This window comes from Centroberyx gerrardi, chromosome 18 (assembly GCF_048128805.1).
Source record: "Centroberyx gerrardi isolate f3 chromosome 18, fCenGer3.hap1.cur.20231027, whole genome shotgun sequence".
NCBI lineage: Eukaryota > Metazoa > Chordata > Actinopteri > Beryciformes > Berycidae > Centroberyx > Centroberyx gerrardi.
Window position 1 is genome coordinate 8,433,330 of NC_136014.1, and position 13,459 is coordinate 8,446,788.

Consider the following 13,459-nt stretch of genomic DNA (forward strand, 5'->3'; position numbering starts at 1 on the left):
TTGACGCAACTTGTGAGTCAAAGTGAGTTCAAAAAACAATTGCAAATCCGTCCATCTCTCTCATCTCATACGTTCACTGTAATTGTGATGTGGATTGAGATTCCCAGTGAGTCATCATTAACTCATCAGAGTTCTCTGGAAGAACACAGTAATACATTGATCACACCCTATGTGTGGTGAATCTGTAGGCCTAAATGCTACTCTATGGGTAGGTGATTGATGACCTGATTGACAGTGATTGTCATTTTTAACACATAAGTCCTTAGTTTGATAGTTTGACAGCTGTTTGAAACACAAGGATTTGCATTCCATTTAATTAGATCACTGCTGGTCCAATTTTGGCCATTTTCATGTGTTGAATTAAAGCTTTAGTGAGAAAGTGAGAAAATCCTCTCCTGTATGGATGAAGCAAGTCTGTTGACCCGCCTAGGGCAAATAAAACCTATTCAAAACTCATCAAGAAATCTATACACGTCAATCTGAAAATAAGACAGTGTTCTGTATGTTAGGCAGTTTGGCATCAGACTACTTGGGAGACTAGACTATTGTAAATCACTCTATTCTTGGTTCAGTTGAAAAGCCCTGTCTCACCTGCAGTCAGAACCAAAATGCAGCTGCCAGGCTTTAAACCAGGACAAAATGACCACATCACTCCATTTTTAGCCTCATTACACAGGGTTCCAATGCAGTTCAGAACTTATTTGAATGTCGTATTAATCATTTTCAAAGTAATGCATTGTTTGGCACCAGATTGAATTGCAGATCTTTTATAACCCTATGAACAAAAGTTTAATCTTAGGTTTATGGACAAAACTCTACTGACTATTTCTAAGTCTAGACTAAATACCAGAGATGATCAGGCTTTTTTTTTTTTTTTACACTAAATGTCCTTAGACTAAGTGTCTTGAATCATTAGACTGGCAGACTCTTTCCTCTTTACTGTTTTAAGTCCTTTTTAAAAAGTCAGATTAAAATGCATCTGATAGTTATTAATATAAATGTGTATAACATGTAATTGTTGTATTGTACTTGTCTTCATTTTGTAGTTGAGATATTATTTTTGAGTATTGTTAAAGCCTTTTTATTGTCATCCAGTGAATTGAATTTGTAAATACAGTAAGTTGTAGTATTACTGTTTTAAAACGTATCAACTGTTGTAACTTCAGTATTGTTTGATTTGTTTGTTTGATTTGTGATTTCATATTGTTGTTTCCTAATGGCACTTAGTAACTTTGTTTTGAAAAGTGCTTTACAGATTGATGATGATGAGCATGATGATGAAGATGATGATGACATGATGATTGCTGTTGTTGTTGTTGTTATTGCTGCTGCTGCTGCTGTGTATGTGGTTAGCATGGGTGTCACAACCACACTTCATGACTTAGGAGAAGACATAATTTGACCAGTGCACAAACTGTGAATACCCATCTCTCTCTCTCTCTCTCTCTCTCCTCTCCTTCTACACTCATTTGCCACAGCAGTAATGCCAGCCCCCGTCTCTGATGAATGTATGTTTATCAGATACAGCTGCCCTGCTGCATTAAAGCTGTCAGTGTCCAGATAGCCACCCCCTCACACATTCTCTCTCTCTCTCTCTCTCTCTCTCTCTCTCTCTCTCCCCCTCTGTTGTGTCTCTTTCTCTGGCTCCTTGTTGACATATTTGTCTCCCCAAAGTGCGCCATTGATATGACAGGACAAGGTAGGACAGGATGGGGCAAGGCAGGACAGAGGGACGCTGCAACGGGCAATAAAAGTGTCATTTTTCACCTCGCTTATAAACAGGTCGTAATGTTGAGATGAGCCATTGCCTATTATGGGCTCCGTCTCGGCCGTGACATCAGTAAACAAAGCCAGATAGCTCTCGGCAAGCGCGCGGCCTCCACCAATGAGGAGTGTGTTTTAACAAGCCGGCGTGCGGTGTTGGGAGTCTGGACTAGCTCGTCCCATGGTAACCCGGGTAGACAATGTCCTTGTTATGTTTGAGCCTGGGAACAGACTCAGGTCTAACACTTATCAAGCTGTCTTGTGAGGCACAAACTTTGTGCTCGGGCCGAGGCTGGGATCATGAATATTACAGAGGTTATGGGGTTATGGGACAGCTTTATTACTGCGAGAAACACCATTTCTCAGGAGGGCTGCGGTGGGAGGACAAGACAGCCATATGCCGGCCTCTTTTGCCTTGCAAACAAGGCTGTTGAACTTTTTTTTTACTCCTTGTGACTTTTGATTCCCCTTCATTCGGCACTGGTTGACCCATGCTGTTGCTGTAAATGAATATCTATCTTTAGACGTAGTGATTCAGCAGCCGGTCCTCCGGTTCGCGGCGGGGCTGAGGCCGAGGCCGCGGGAATCCTGGGAAATGTGTCTGATGTGATGCGGATGACAGTGTGCTCGGTGCGCGCGCCAGTGAAACACGTCCCCCATGCCGTTTCCTACACAACCTGCCCATTTCTGATGCTGTTTTACGGGCTGGTGTCTCCTGGTTCAGCTGAAGTGCGCGAGGTTTTGCCTCAAACGGCCCTCACAAGAGGGACGCTGCCCTCTGGACAGGGACACAGAGTTTTGTCATAATGCAGGTGGCTGGTTTCAAGAGGAGGGAAGGACAGGGAGGAAAAGCCACCTCCCCTCCATATGCTCCATATGCTTCTCGTCCATATGCATGCAGCTCATGTCCTCCTTCTTCTCCGTCGTCACAGAGGCAGTGCAGGGGAAATGGGCAACGGCGATGCTTTCTGAATTTATACACCTCTCATTAATCTCCGGCACAGAGAGGGAAACAAGAGGCCTGTGACTGAATGCCATGCAGTGATTTAGGTTAGAAAGAGACACAGCGCCCTCTTGTGCACAAAGGCGGCACTGCGCTGACACTACCTTGGACACTTAAGTGCATTCTCCAGTCGGACATAAGCGCTCAGCACACTGCCACTGTAGTGTAAATCAAAAAGCAATAAGCAACATCGTCATTCCACATTAATTCATTTGGTTTCTCACGGTAGCTGCAGTATATAAATGCTTTCATCTCTATGAAAGGCTTTAAAGGAGGAAACCAATTAATGGCATACTTCAAATAGAGTTTTCCTTTCCCAAGGACATTTCAGTTGTAACTGAGAGCGTTCACTTCTGCGCTGTCGCTTACTGTCAGGAATAAGAAAGGAGAGCTTGTTCTCTTCCCTCAGTCTGTGATGACACAGAGATGTATCGGACCGCTGGGAAGGAGTTGGACCGGATGGAGAAGATGACTGTGAAAGCTCCCAGGGTGATTTTATGGGGATACGGATACTTCTGTGTTAGACCGACAATAGAATGCTATATAAAATAAATCTAGTTTGGATCTAAATTCTCAAGCAAACATTCAACAAGTACATAAAGTCAGTCTTCCATCCATGAAAGCTACTTACAGGGGGGTGGGAGGTGGGCAAAATAATAATGAATATCAAGTATGTAATAAGGAACAGGCCCACCCTTTGTCCTCAGAACAGCTTCAATCCTCTTTGGATTCCTGTCATCCTGCATCCTGAACTGTGTGTAGTGAGATAGTGGACCTTTCTTCAAGAAGGAAAAGCCTCCAGTTCTCTGAGGTGGAAATCTGCTTCCCCTAAAGGTTCAATGATGTTTAGATCTGCTGATTGAAGAGACCATGGAGGGAGTTTGACTTCATCCTGGTGTTGGAGTATATAATCTTGGAATATGGGAACATTATGAAGGAAGAGTGTTTGCACCTTAGGGTGCACCTGGTTCTGTAAAATGGCCTCATATTCCTTGGCAGTTAAATAACCAAGTAGAGCAATCATTGAACCTCAAGATGGCTGCCCAAAGCATTACAGATCCACCACCATGTTTGTCAGTTAGCAACAGATGCATCCTTTGGCTTTCTGTGGGTGAAAGGCTGAGAGACGTCTCATCAGACCATGTGACCTTTTCCATTGCTTTGTGCTCCTTACACCAGGTTATGCGTGTTTGTGTGCTGGCCTTGGATACAAGCAGTTTCTGACTGGCAGCCCTGCCATAAATATCAGCATTGTGAAGCTTACAATTTACAGTTATGTTGCTGATAGATTTACACTTTTGTTGAGACTGTGTCACAGATATGTTGATGCAGTTCTGAGGTAATTTGACGCCATAGTTTTATGGTGTTTAGCAACTATCCTGTTAAGCGTCTGTTTATCCCTGTCAGGGAGCTTTGACTTGTGACCATTATTGTTCTTGTCCATGTTTATTATATGTTGTCATGATTTTTGAGACCAAAATAGTTTTACAATTTTGCAGTTTTTTACCTGAAATGTTTTAAGAGGCCTATTTGGCCTCTCTGTTATTTCCCTCATATTGCTTTGAAAACATATATAAAACATATATAATACAAAAGTGTGTGTGTATATATATATATATATATATATATATACACATATATACACACACACTTTATATACACATATATACACACATATATATATATATATACATATATATATATATATGTTTGTCAGACTTCTTTGACCTCTTTCGAAGGTGACACATACTGCTAATTGGCAGTCATCTTAATATGACTCACCTCTATAACCTCCTTTATAATTATGATTCAGTTACTTCAAAGTTCAATATCCTTTTTCATGTGGTGTGTCTGTTATTTTGTCCACCCCCTGTATTTTCATTGTCTATGGAACACATCCAGACATCTTGACATCATCGGTTAAAGTCTTGGTTTGCATGTTTCTGTGTTTGGGGGAGAATTGATCATCTTCAAAAAGATTGATTGAACTGTCCCAGTAAGAATAACACGCACAAAAAATCCCCTTTAAACATCAGTGATTTCACTCTAGATGGATTGAAGTGCCACTAAATGATCTGTAAGTCTCACACTGCAGGCTTTATAAGACTCAACATTAATAATATTGCGGACTGGCATGGGCACACATTTTCCCCCAGCTCTCTTACAGTCATTAAAAGTATTCTTTGGTCTTGGTGTCTCACTTGCTTTCTCCCTTTTTATACCATTCCTCTCCTTCTGTGTTTCTCACTCTCTCTCTCCCTCCCTACATCTCTGGGATTCTCAGTGGGCTTGTAAAGGAGGTTTAATAGAGAGAAATATAAATCTGCAAGTGACAAACTCCAGTCGCAGCCGAGCCGGGCCCGGTGTGTACACTGTGAACCGCTGCGCTGTAAAACCAGGACCTCCAAGGCTCCCGTGCCCCCTGTGATTCCCGCTGGCATTTGCCGTGAGACCCCACAACCACACAGCCAGGACCCTCCTGGCCTCTCTGAAGTCTAGACTGCAGGCTGACGGGGATCGGGCCTGTGCTGCTCGGGGAGGCCTTCGGCTTCGGAACAGCCGGCTCTGAGGAGCTTAGGCCGGTGAAGTCAGTATTGTCTTTCAAATCAAAGTTCTTGAAGAGTTTTACAGACAGGCTTTTAGGTGATTTCTTATTTCTTTTTCATTTTTCTTATTACATTTATTTTTTGCTTTTAATTTATTCAGTATTGTAAGTAAAGCCTTCTGAAGCACAGGTTTGAGACGTTCTGTAGAAGTAGAGTTTATAATTATTTTTACAGGTCGCACAAAATGTATGTATATCGAGCAGATCCAACAGCAGACTCAAACCCAGACCCAAAGGGCTATATGGCGATAATGGGATATATATATGTGTATATACTGTATATATATACACATCTATATTGAAAAAGAAGAGGGATGCACCCAGAGAAAGTAGTGCTGTCTTATTTAAGAAAAAAGATGAAGATGCTAAGGATATTGGATTATCCACTCTATTTAAAAATGAAGAAGAAGAAGAAGAAGAAGAAGGATACATCCATGGGAAGAAGGAGAAGGAAGGAAGAGGAGGGGGGGAAGAAGAAGAAGAAGAAGAGGAAGAAGAGGAAGAAAGAGGAGAAAGAGGAGGAGGAGGAGGGGGGAGGAAGAGTAGAACAAGAGGAAGAAGAAGAAGAGTGCCAAGAAAGAAGCATACCGTATTAATACACAGAACAACTCCAGCAGCTTGCCAAACAATATACACCAAATCCACTCTGTTGATCACACTGAGGTGTATATGGCAGCTACTGTTAAACATTTGAAGTTGCAATCTTGTGCCACTGTGCCTGTTGAAAATGGCTGGAGTTGTGACTTTGTAACGAGGCGTTATGCCTTCAAAACATCATGATATGCTGCAGTCACAATCCCTTTTCACATCTCCACAGAAGGTGCCATGACCTGAGTGTCCATGGGGTGGCAGTGCAAAGTTTCCAACCGACGACGCACTTTATGGTAACACTTCCTCGTCTTAAAATGGAAGATAAACTGACTTTTAACTGTTAAAACAACAGATCAGGCTCACTGCTAAACTGGAGGCTGCGAATGTCCTTTGGATTCCTGTTAGAATAATGGAATGATAGATTTAGCAGGCCCAGTTCCCAAATTAATAATTCTGTTCCACATTGCAGAGCGTATCAAATCTGTCAGATAGTTTTAGCAGCTTTTCGTCTCCACCTTTTTCCATTTTGCTCGAGCTGAATTGGGTTCCCAATTTTCCATTCCCCAGCAGCTGTGTTTTGATTCATTTACAGCTCAGTTGACAGTGCTGCTCCATATAATGGATTAGAGGACAATGAAATCATTTCTGAGAGACACTGTCAGGGAAGTGATGGATTCAGTGAGCACAGCGGCTGATTTTTCACATTACGTGGCGTGGAAAAACAACTAATTCTCAATCATTTTCTCAATTTGAACAGTTGAATGTAATAAAAAGACCAAAGAACAATACCTGATGTATGGCGGTAACTTCATTCTCATCAATAGTTTGCTGTGTCTCTGTTGTTACATTTTCCATAATAATAAAATTCATGATCAAATTGAACATTAAAATGCTGCTAAAATGTAGTTCAATATCATCATGTAATTTCCTGTGTATTGTTGGAAGATTGTGCACGAGCTATAATTTATAATATATATATAAGTTATACCATATACTACACTTAATTAACTTATATACCAATTTATAGTGTCCAAGCCAATAAAAAGTATGTCAAATACACCCTGTAAAGCATGATGAGAATTTTCTGTTATCATACAATGTGGGAGACTTTTGTTGTGCTATTTACATTATTGAACATCTCTGTATTCGTTCATAGTAACCTGTGTAAGAATTTCTCTAAATATATCATTGTCAAAAGAATTACTTTAACAACTATTGACACTAACTTCTATAATCCATGTGCGCTTTTTAGTCAGCATATTTCATTATTTCCTGTTCTCTCTGTTTTGATGCATAACTCACCGGCCTACTTGAAGAAACCGCGGTCATATCCACAGTCATTCACTGACGATAAAGTTGCCAGAAAGGTATCATAACAGGTACCATAATCATGATAACAATTATTTAGTGTCAATAAACTCATCAAAAAAACTACTGGTGGTTCCCATTATGGTGTTGGCAACTCTAATCCCAGCATTTTACTGTAAAACCTCCAGGAAACATTCATCCAGTGTGAAATACCTGGGGCTGCAGGCTTGATCACACTGGGTGGCAGTGCTGGCACTGCACTGGAGAGCATTACTTCTGCCTGGTGTTAATGGACTTACTTAACTCCTGGGTCCTGACTTGTGTTTTCCAATGAATTAAAGTGTCAGGAGTCACAAATCACTGTGTGGGAGAGGTCATGTGGGTGCTGGAGGAGGGAGCAGCCCTGCAGAGGGCCTGGTGGGCTCGACAGTCTCTCTTAATGGTTTGTTCCCTGGACACGTGAAACTGTAGCCTCCAACCCGGCCCTTGTGTGGAACTCGCTGTTACTGAGGCCCCTTTTTGCACTCCAATCTACCCATACACACACACACACCCACACATGCATGCCATTACACGCACACACACTTACCATCTACCCTTAAGACAACTCCCCTCCACGCCACACACACACACACACACACACAGACACACACACACACACTGCCCCCCTCTACCCCCCCATCCCCTCTGCGCCTTGGCAGACCAGTAACATTTACTCAGCTAAATGAATTAAGTAATCGCACAATCCCGCAGCCTCTGCATTACAGAGGAATTTCCATATTACAGCACATGATACTCCCTGTTCACAGCTCTCCTACGCCACTAATGCAAGCCCTTGGCCAGGCGGGCCGTAACTGGATAGCCGATGGGATTCTGCTGCAGCAGATGCAGCGGAGTACAGGGAATGTGTGTGTGTGTGTGTGGTGGTCACCCAGGCTATGAGTCCTGCTATTTTTTTTTTTATTAGAGCTCATTAGGGCAGCAAATAACTCAGTACCCCGTTTTCATTTAGGCAATAAGCCACTCGAGGCCGCGGCTCGCCGTGATTTAGAAAAGCTGAGAGGCGTTGTTAGGCAAAGCAGAGCAAAGGCGCTCTAACATGACTGTAAACCACGGCCTGGAGCGGCTTGTTGCTTTTATGAAACGGCAGAAACACATCATTATAATAAATAAGAATGTAAAATATTCAGATCTTTTATTTTTTTATTATTTAATACACTACCAGTCAAAAGTTTGGACACATTTTTCTTTATTTTTACTATTTTTCACATTTTAGAATAATAGTCAGACATCAAAACTATGAAATAACACAAATGCAATTATGCAGTGACCAAAAAAGTGTTAAACAAATCAAAACTATCTTATATTTTAGATTCTGTAAAGTAGCCACCCTTTGCCTTGATGGAAAGGCAAAGACTTTGGAAAGAAATTCATACATAGGCATCAACTTCACTATTTATATTTGTCTAAGAAACACATTTCAAGCATTTAAGCATAAGCCTTTAGATCAAAATGGCTTAAAGATAATGAAAAACATAGTACATTCAATCAGGTTTGACTGGTAGTGTAGCTTAAATGACATCTTCCCACCAAGCGATACTTGAACAGTAGCTAAACAAAGTGGCTGCCAAATGACTCATAAGCAGTGTTGCGGTCACAGGTGTGTATTAGGTGTTTTAGTGGCGTTTCGTTTTGTTTTTCAGTTTGGCATCGGACGTGACTCAGCCAATCAGAGGCGAGGACCCGGAACTATAGCCGAGCTTTGTCATAGAACCAATAGCCGAACTCCCAAACCCTCCCTTCCCATAATCCCCCTCATGTGCCCGCCTCCCGCCCCATGTGGCAGGCTAATTAAGCAGTTGGTAGGCCCCAGCAAGGACAGAGGGCCACACACAGCTGCCTCGACCTTCTGCAGAGCCGGGGTGGGGGGGAGGTGGGGGGGCTTCGCCTTGGCCATGGCCACTAACACATTTGGACGAGCTCGGAGAAAAGGGGCGGAAAGGTTGAGTCAGAGCAGCTGAACCGGCTGCTGTTAAACCGTCACGCTGCTGGTGCCGGACAAGAACCACGCATCCGCGAAAACTACAAATTCTTAAACTTGATTTTAACAACTTTCATGAAACTCACTCAACACATAAGCGATCATGTTTACACACTTTCAGATGGTAAAAATAATCACCTAAATTGCATTTATGTGGTTTTCCCACAACAAGTGAAAATGCAAAAGGCACCAGCCAGCGCTATGGTCAGGTGGCTTGACACACTAGAGAGAGAGAGATAGAGAGAGAGATAGAGAGAGAGATAGAGAGAGATAGAGAGAGAGAGAGAGAGAGAGAGAGAGAGAGAGAGAGAGAGAGAGAGAGAGAGAGAGGGAGCAGAAAGTCACTCAGTCAGCATACACTTTTCCTCACCCTTTAAATCTCTCTCTTTCCCTCTCCGTCGCTCCTGGAGTCTTGTTTCAGGAGCTCTCTGCGATTGCAATCAGAGAGAGGTGTTTTTTCATTTCTGACCATTTTCAAAAAAAAAAAAAAAAAATGCCTCTAAGGCTGCACCAGCTTTTGCAGGCCCCAGTAGTTTGTGCACACAGTGTCAGAAAGCAGAAACGTGACCTCGGCTGTTGCAAAAGATTGAGTGGCCCTTCACTTCCTCACACATGCCACCTGCTTCATGTGTGCCACTCACCTCTTATCCATGTCAGTTAAGACAGCTACTTGTTTTCATAACTAGGGATACAGTGGAGGGTTTTCATTGGTGAGATTTTATTTGTAAAAACATCTACAGAATGAACTATATACATAACATACAGGATATGCAGTCCCCATTTTATAGATATTTCCACAAATAAAATATGTACTTAAATTATATATAGCTCTTATTCTGTGGTTTTTCCTCCTCTGTATATGGGACTAAAGTGTAATGCAAGTTAGTCTAATTATCCAGTCCAACACTGATGCATGATCTGTCCCAACCACAGATGCAATGGCTTTCTTGATCCACTAGGAGTCAGTTTTTCTTATCATATTCATTACAGAAATACACTTTTCAGAAGGCAGACATCAACAAAACTGATTTTACATTCATGACCTGGTGACTTGGCATTGGCTATTAACACATCAATGCTTTGCCGTGTACAAACCGCTCACTTGATGATGAAGATGAGGATGATGATGGTGCAATATAAGTGAGCAAATGCAACACATAATGCAGTATCACTTCTACAGAAAGAGTTCCCCCCAAAGCAGCATTAATCCCTGTTTAACGTTTGAGGAAAGAGGAGTTAATGCACTCTGCTGTGGCATTGTGTCTGGCTTCCCCTGCTTCATTGTTGATGATCTTACAGTCAGTCCGTATCACTCAGACAGTTATCTTGTGATCAGTGCTTACAATCATGGGCCGGACAAACAAGGTAATAATCAAGCGCGGTAAACAGCATGCTGTTTTCCTGTTTCCAGGGGGTGCTGACGTGCTGCAGACAATCATAATGGACAGGAACACTAGGATTGCTTTCAGGGTAATAGAATTCATAATGATGGGGCAGAAGTCTGGTACAGAGTATGTAAGTATTTCTTTAAGGATTTTGTGCAGGTTTGGTGCCGATATTCATTTCAGTTTTAGGACCTGGGTATCAATTCCTGTATCACTTGTGGTGTGAAAATGACCCTGAATTGATGCTTTTATTAGATATTGTTATTATGATAAATGGACTAATTGCACCAGAGCTAATAATTGCCCAGTTTGTTTTCATTCTGCATAATCAACCAAGACCAGATGGTGAATTGTCATTGAATTTACATTTTTCTAGTAGTAGAGGAATATTTTCCAGCAGACATGGGCCACCACTGTTGAAATAATATAGGAACAGTAGTGCTACATACAGTAAGTATCTTAACACCCACCCTGCTGGTTTAATGCACCTTGGCCTTGACCTGACCTTATGGATCTTTAATGATATTTGATTAAAAAAATAACAAAAAAACTCAACAGTAATGTGCATGAGGAAAGATCAGCTGAATGTCACCAACTAATAAAACTTCCAAGAGGGAAAGAAGTCTCACCTCCAACACCACACACACACACACACACAAACAAACTATTTTCATCTATTGAAATTAAAGGAAGCAAATAACAGTGCATTAGCGCCGGCTGATGGAACTCACGCACACAAAGGCGTTTCGCACACACAAAGGTACTTGGATTATTTTGGCAGCCGGCCGGTTTATTATTTTGTTTTATGGGGCCGGGGGGCGGGGGAGCTTGTTTTGCGCCGCTGCCTGTGATACGGCGGCTCTGTTTGGAGCTTGTGAGAAAGGAAGCACCAGTAAGATCAATACATCCTCTACGTAGATTTCCAGCAGAGTGTGACGTGCGTGCGGGGAAACAAGCCGGGCCGAGGATACTTTGCTTGTTATGGATTTGACATGAACTTGGCCCCGGGCCCTTCGGCATGTGATGAATGCATTATTTGATCTTCCTGTCTTTGTTAACCTCCGTACGGCCGAGGAACGGTGATTCTCTCTCTGTGTGTGGGGATGAAGCTCTGGTTTGGCCTTTGGATTTTTAATGAAGTATAATAATAATAATAGCTGCTCTCCACAAGGACCTTTCCCACCCCACACACACACACACACACACACACACACCAGTGGGAGCGGTGCTGTATTCTAGGCACATGTGAGTCAACTGCGCAGCATTTTAAACTGACACACGAGGCGAGGTATCACTGAGGAAAAGCACTGAGCACTTAAACAGCTGCATCAACGGGGCCTTGACATCTTATCAGCTTCATTATTCAGGGTTGGAGGAAGTGTGTGTGTGTGAGAGAGTGTGTGTGTGTGTGTGTAGGGTCAGAAGTCCGCTAAAAATAAATAAGTAGCCAATAGACTCAGACAATGACAGGGCAATATTCTTTGGATGTTGAAGACGTCAGAGCCTCTGGACAGGATTCAGACACTCTTTGTTCTTTAAAAAACAATAAAAAAAACAAAACAAGGAGACCGATTTAGACTCTAGGTTGGTTGTGTGGGGAATGTGTCACCTGTGGGTCAGAGAGTTTTTACAGTTAACAAAGAGTTTGATTTATTTTAGCACAGAAAACACATTACGGAACTAAGGAAACATATCACTGCTGTCATGTGAACGACTCCAAATTTTCATGTTTTAACTGCAATTACTTTACGATTACTCTCAGTGATTTACAATGAGTGCAACAGTAGCATGAAAGAGAAGAAAATGTATTAAAAGACTAGTGGATATTCACTTTAATGAAGCCTTGTTCTATTATATTTGTTTATGCTTTTTCCTCAAGATACAGAGCATAAATGCATGTTCTCCGCCTCCATCATCTCCTTTGGCTCCCTATCACGTGCACACACACACACACACACAAGATTCTGAAACATTTGGTCAGCCTATTGCAGCCAATACAGATGTTACAAGACAGAAAGAGGATGTAAATTTGACTGAATTAGATTCCGCCAAAAACATGCTTCAAATATCCAGAGATTTTGCTGTCTAACAAAAAATAAAAATAAATGAAATGGAGCTAAAACTAATATAAACTTTAACCAAAATGTAACCAAAACTGTGGTATGAGACTATGTAAAAAGTGCAATATAAAAAGACCAGACAACGCTGCAGTCGTCATTTGCTTCATTGCATCCCGGTCCTTTCCAACACATGCATGGTTCATACTATAAAGATCCCCGGGCCTGTTTGCATCACTTAAGCTCAATGCTTCAAAACACAAACGTTAGATGGGACGCTCAATGTGCAGTGCAATGGACCCTCGCCCCCGGCTCTGTTACAGCCGCTGTGACCTGCAGCCCGTGGACCGGCCAAGATCCTTTTTGGGAGAGGAGAATATGCGGAGGAGAGGGAATTTCTTTTGGAAGAGGAGACGAGGTGCGAGAAACGTTGCTGCAAATGTCTAAAGCGTGACACCGAAAATAAAAATCGCAGGCTATTAATGAGAGCTTCTGTCACACCTCTTTAGAGGCAGATGACCAGCTGCGGTGTGCAATCAAACAAATATAGAGTGTCGGATTATTCACTGTGAGTCTTGCCAGTGGGAGTTGTAGGGCAGCCTGTTGTCCGCTCTGCTGCCCCGTCCGGTCCTGCGCTTATCCTTCCTCCTCTGCCTGTTTTTCCAGTGCTCACCGCCTCTCCGGCCCCTTCATACTGTATATCAC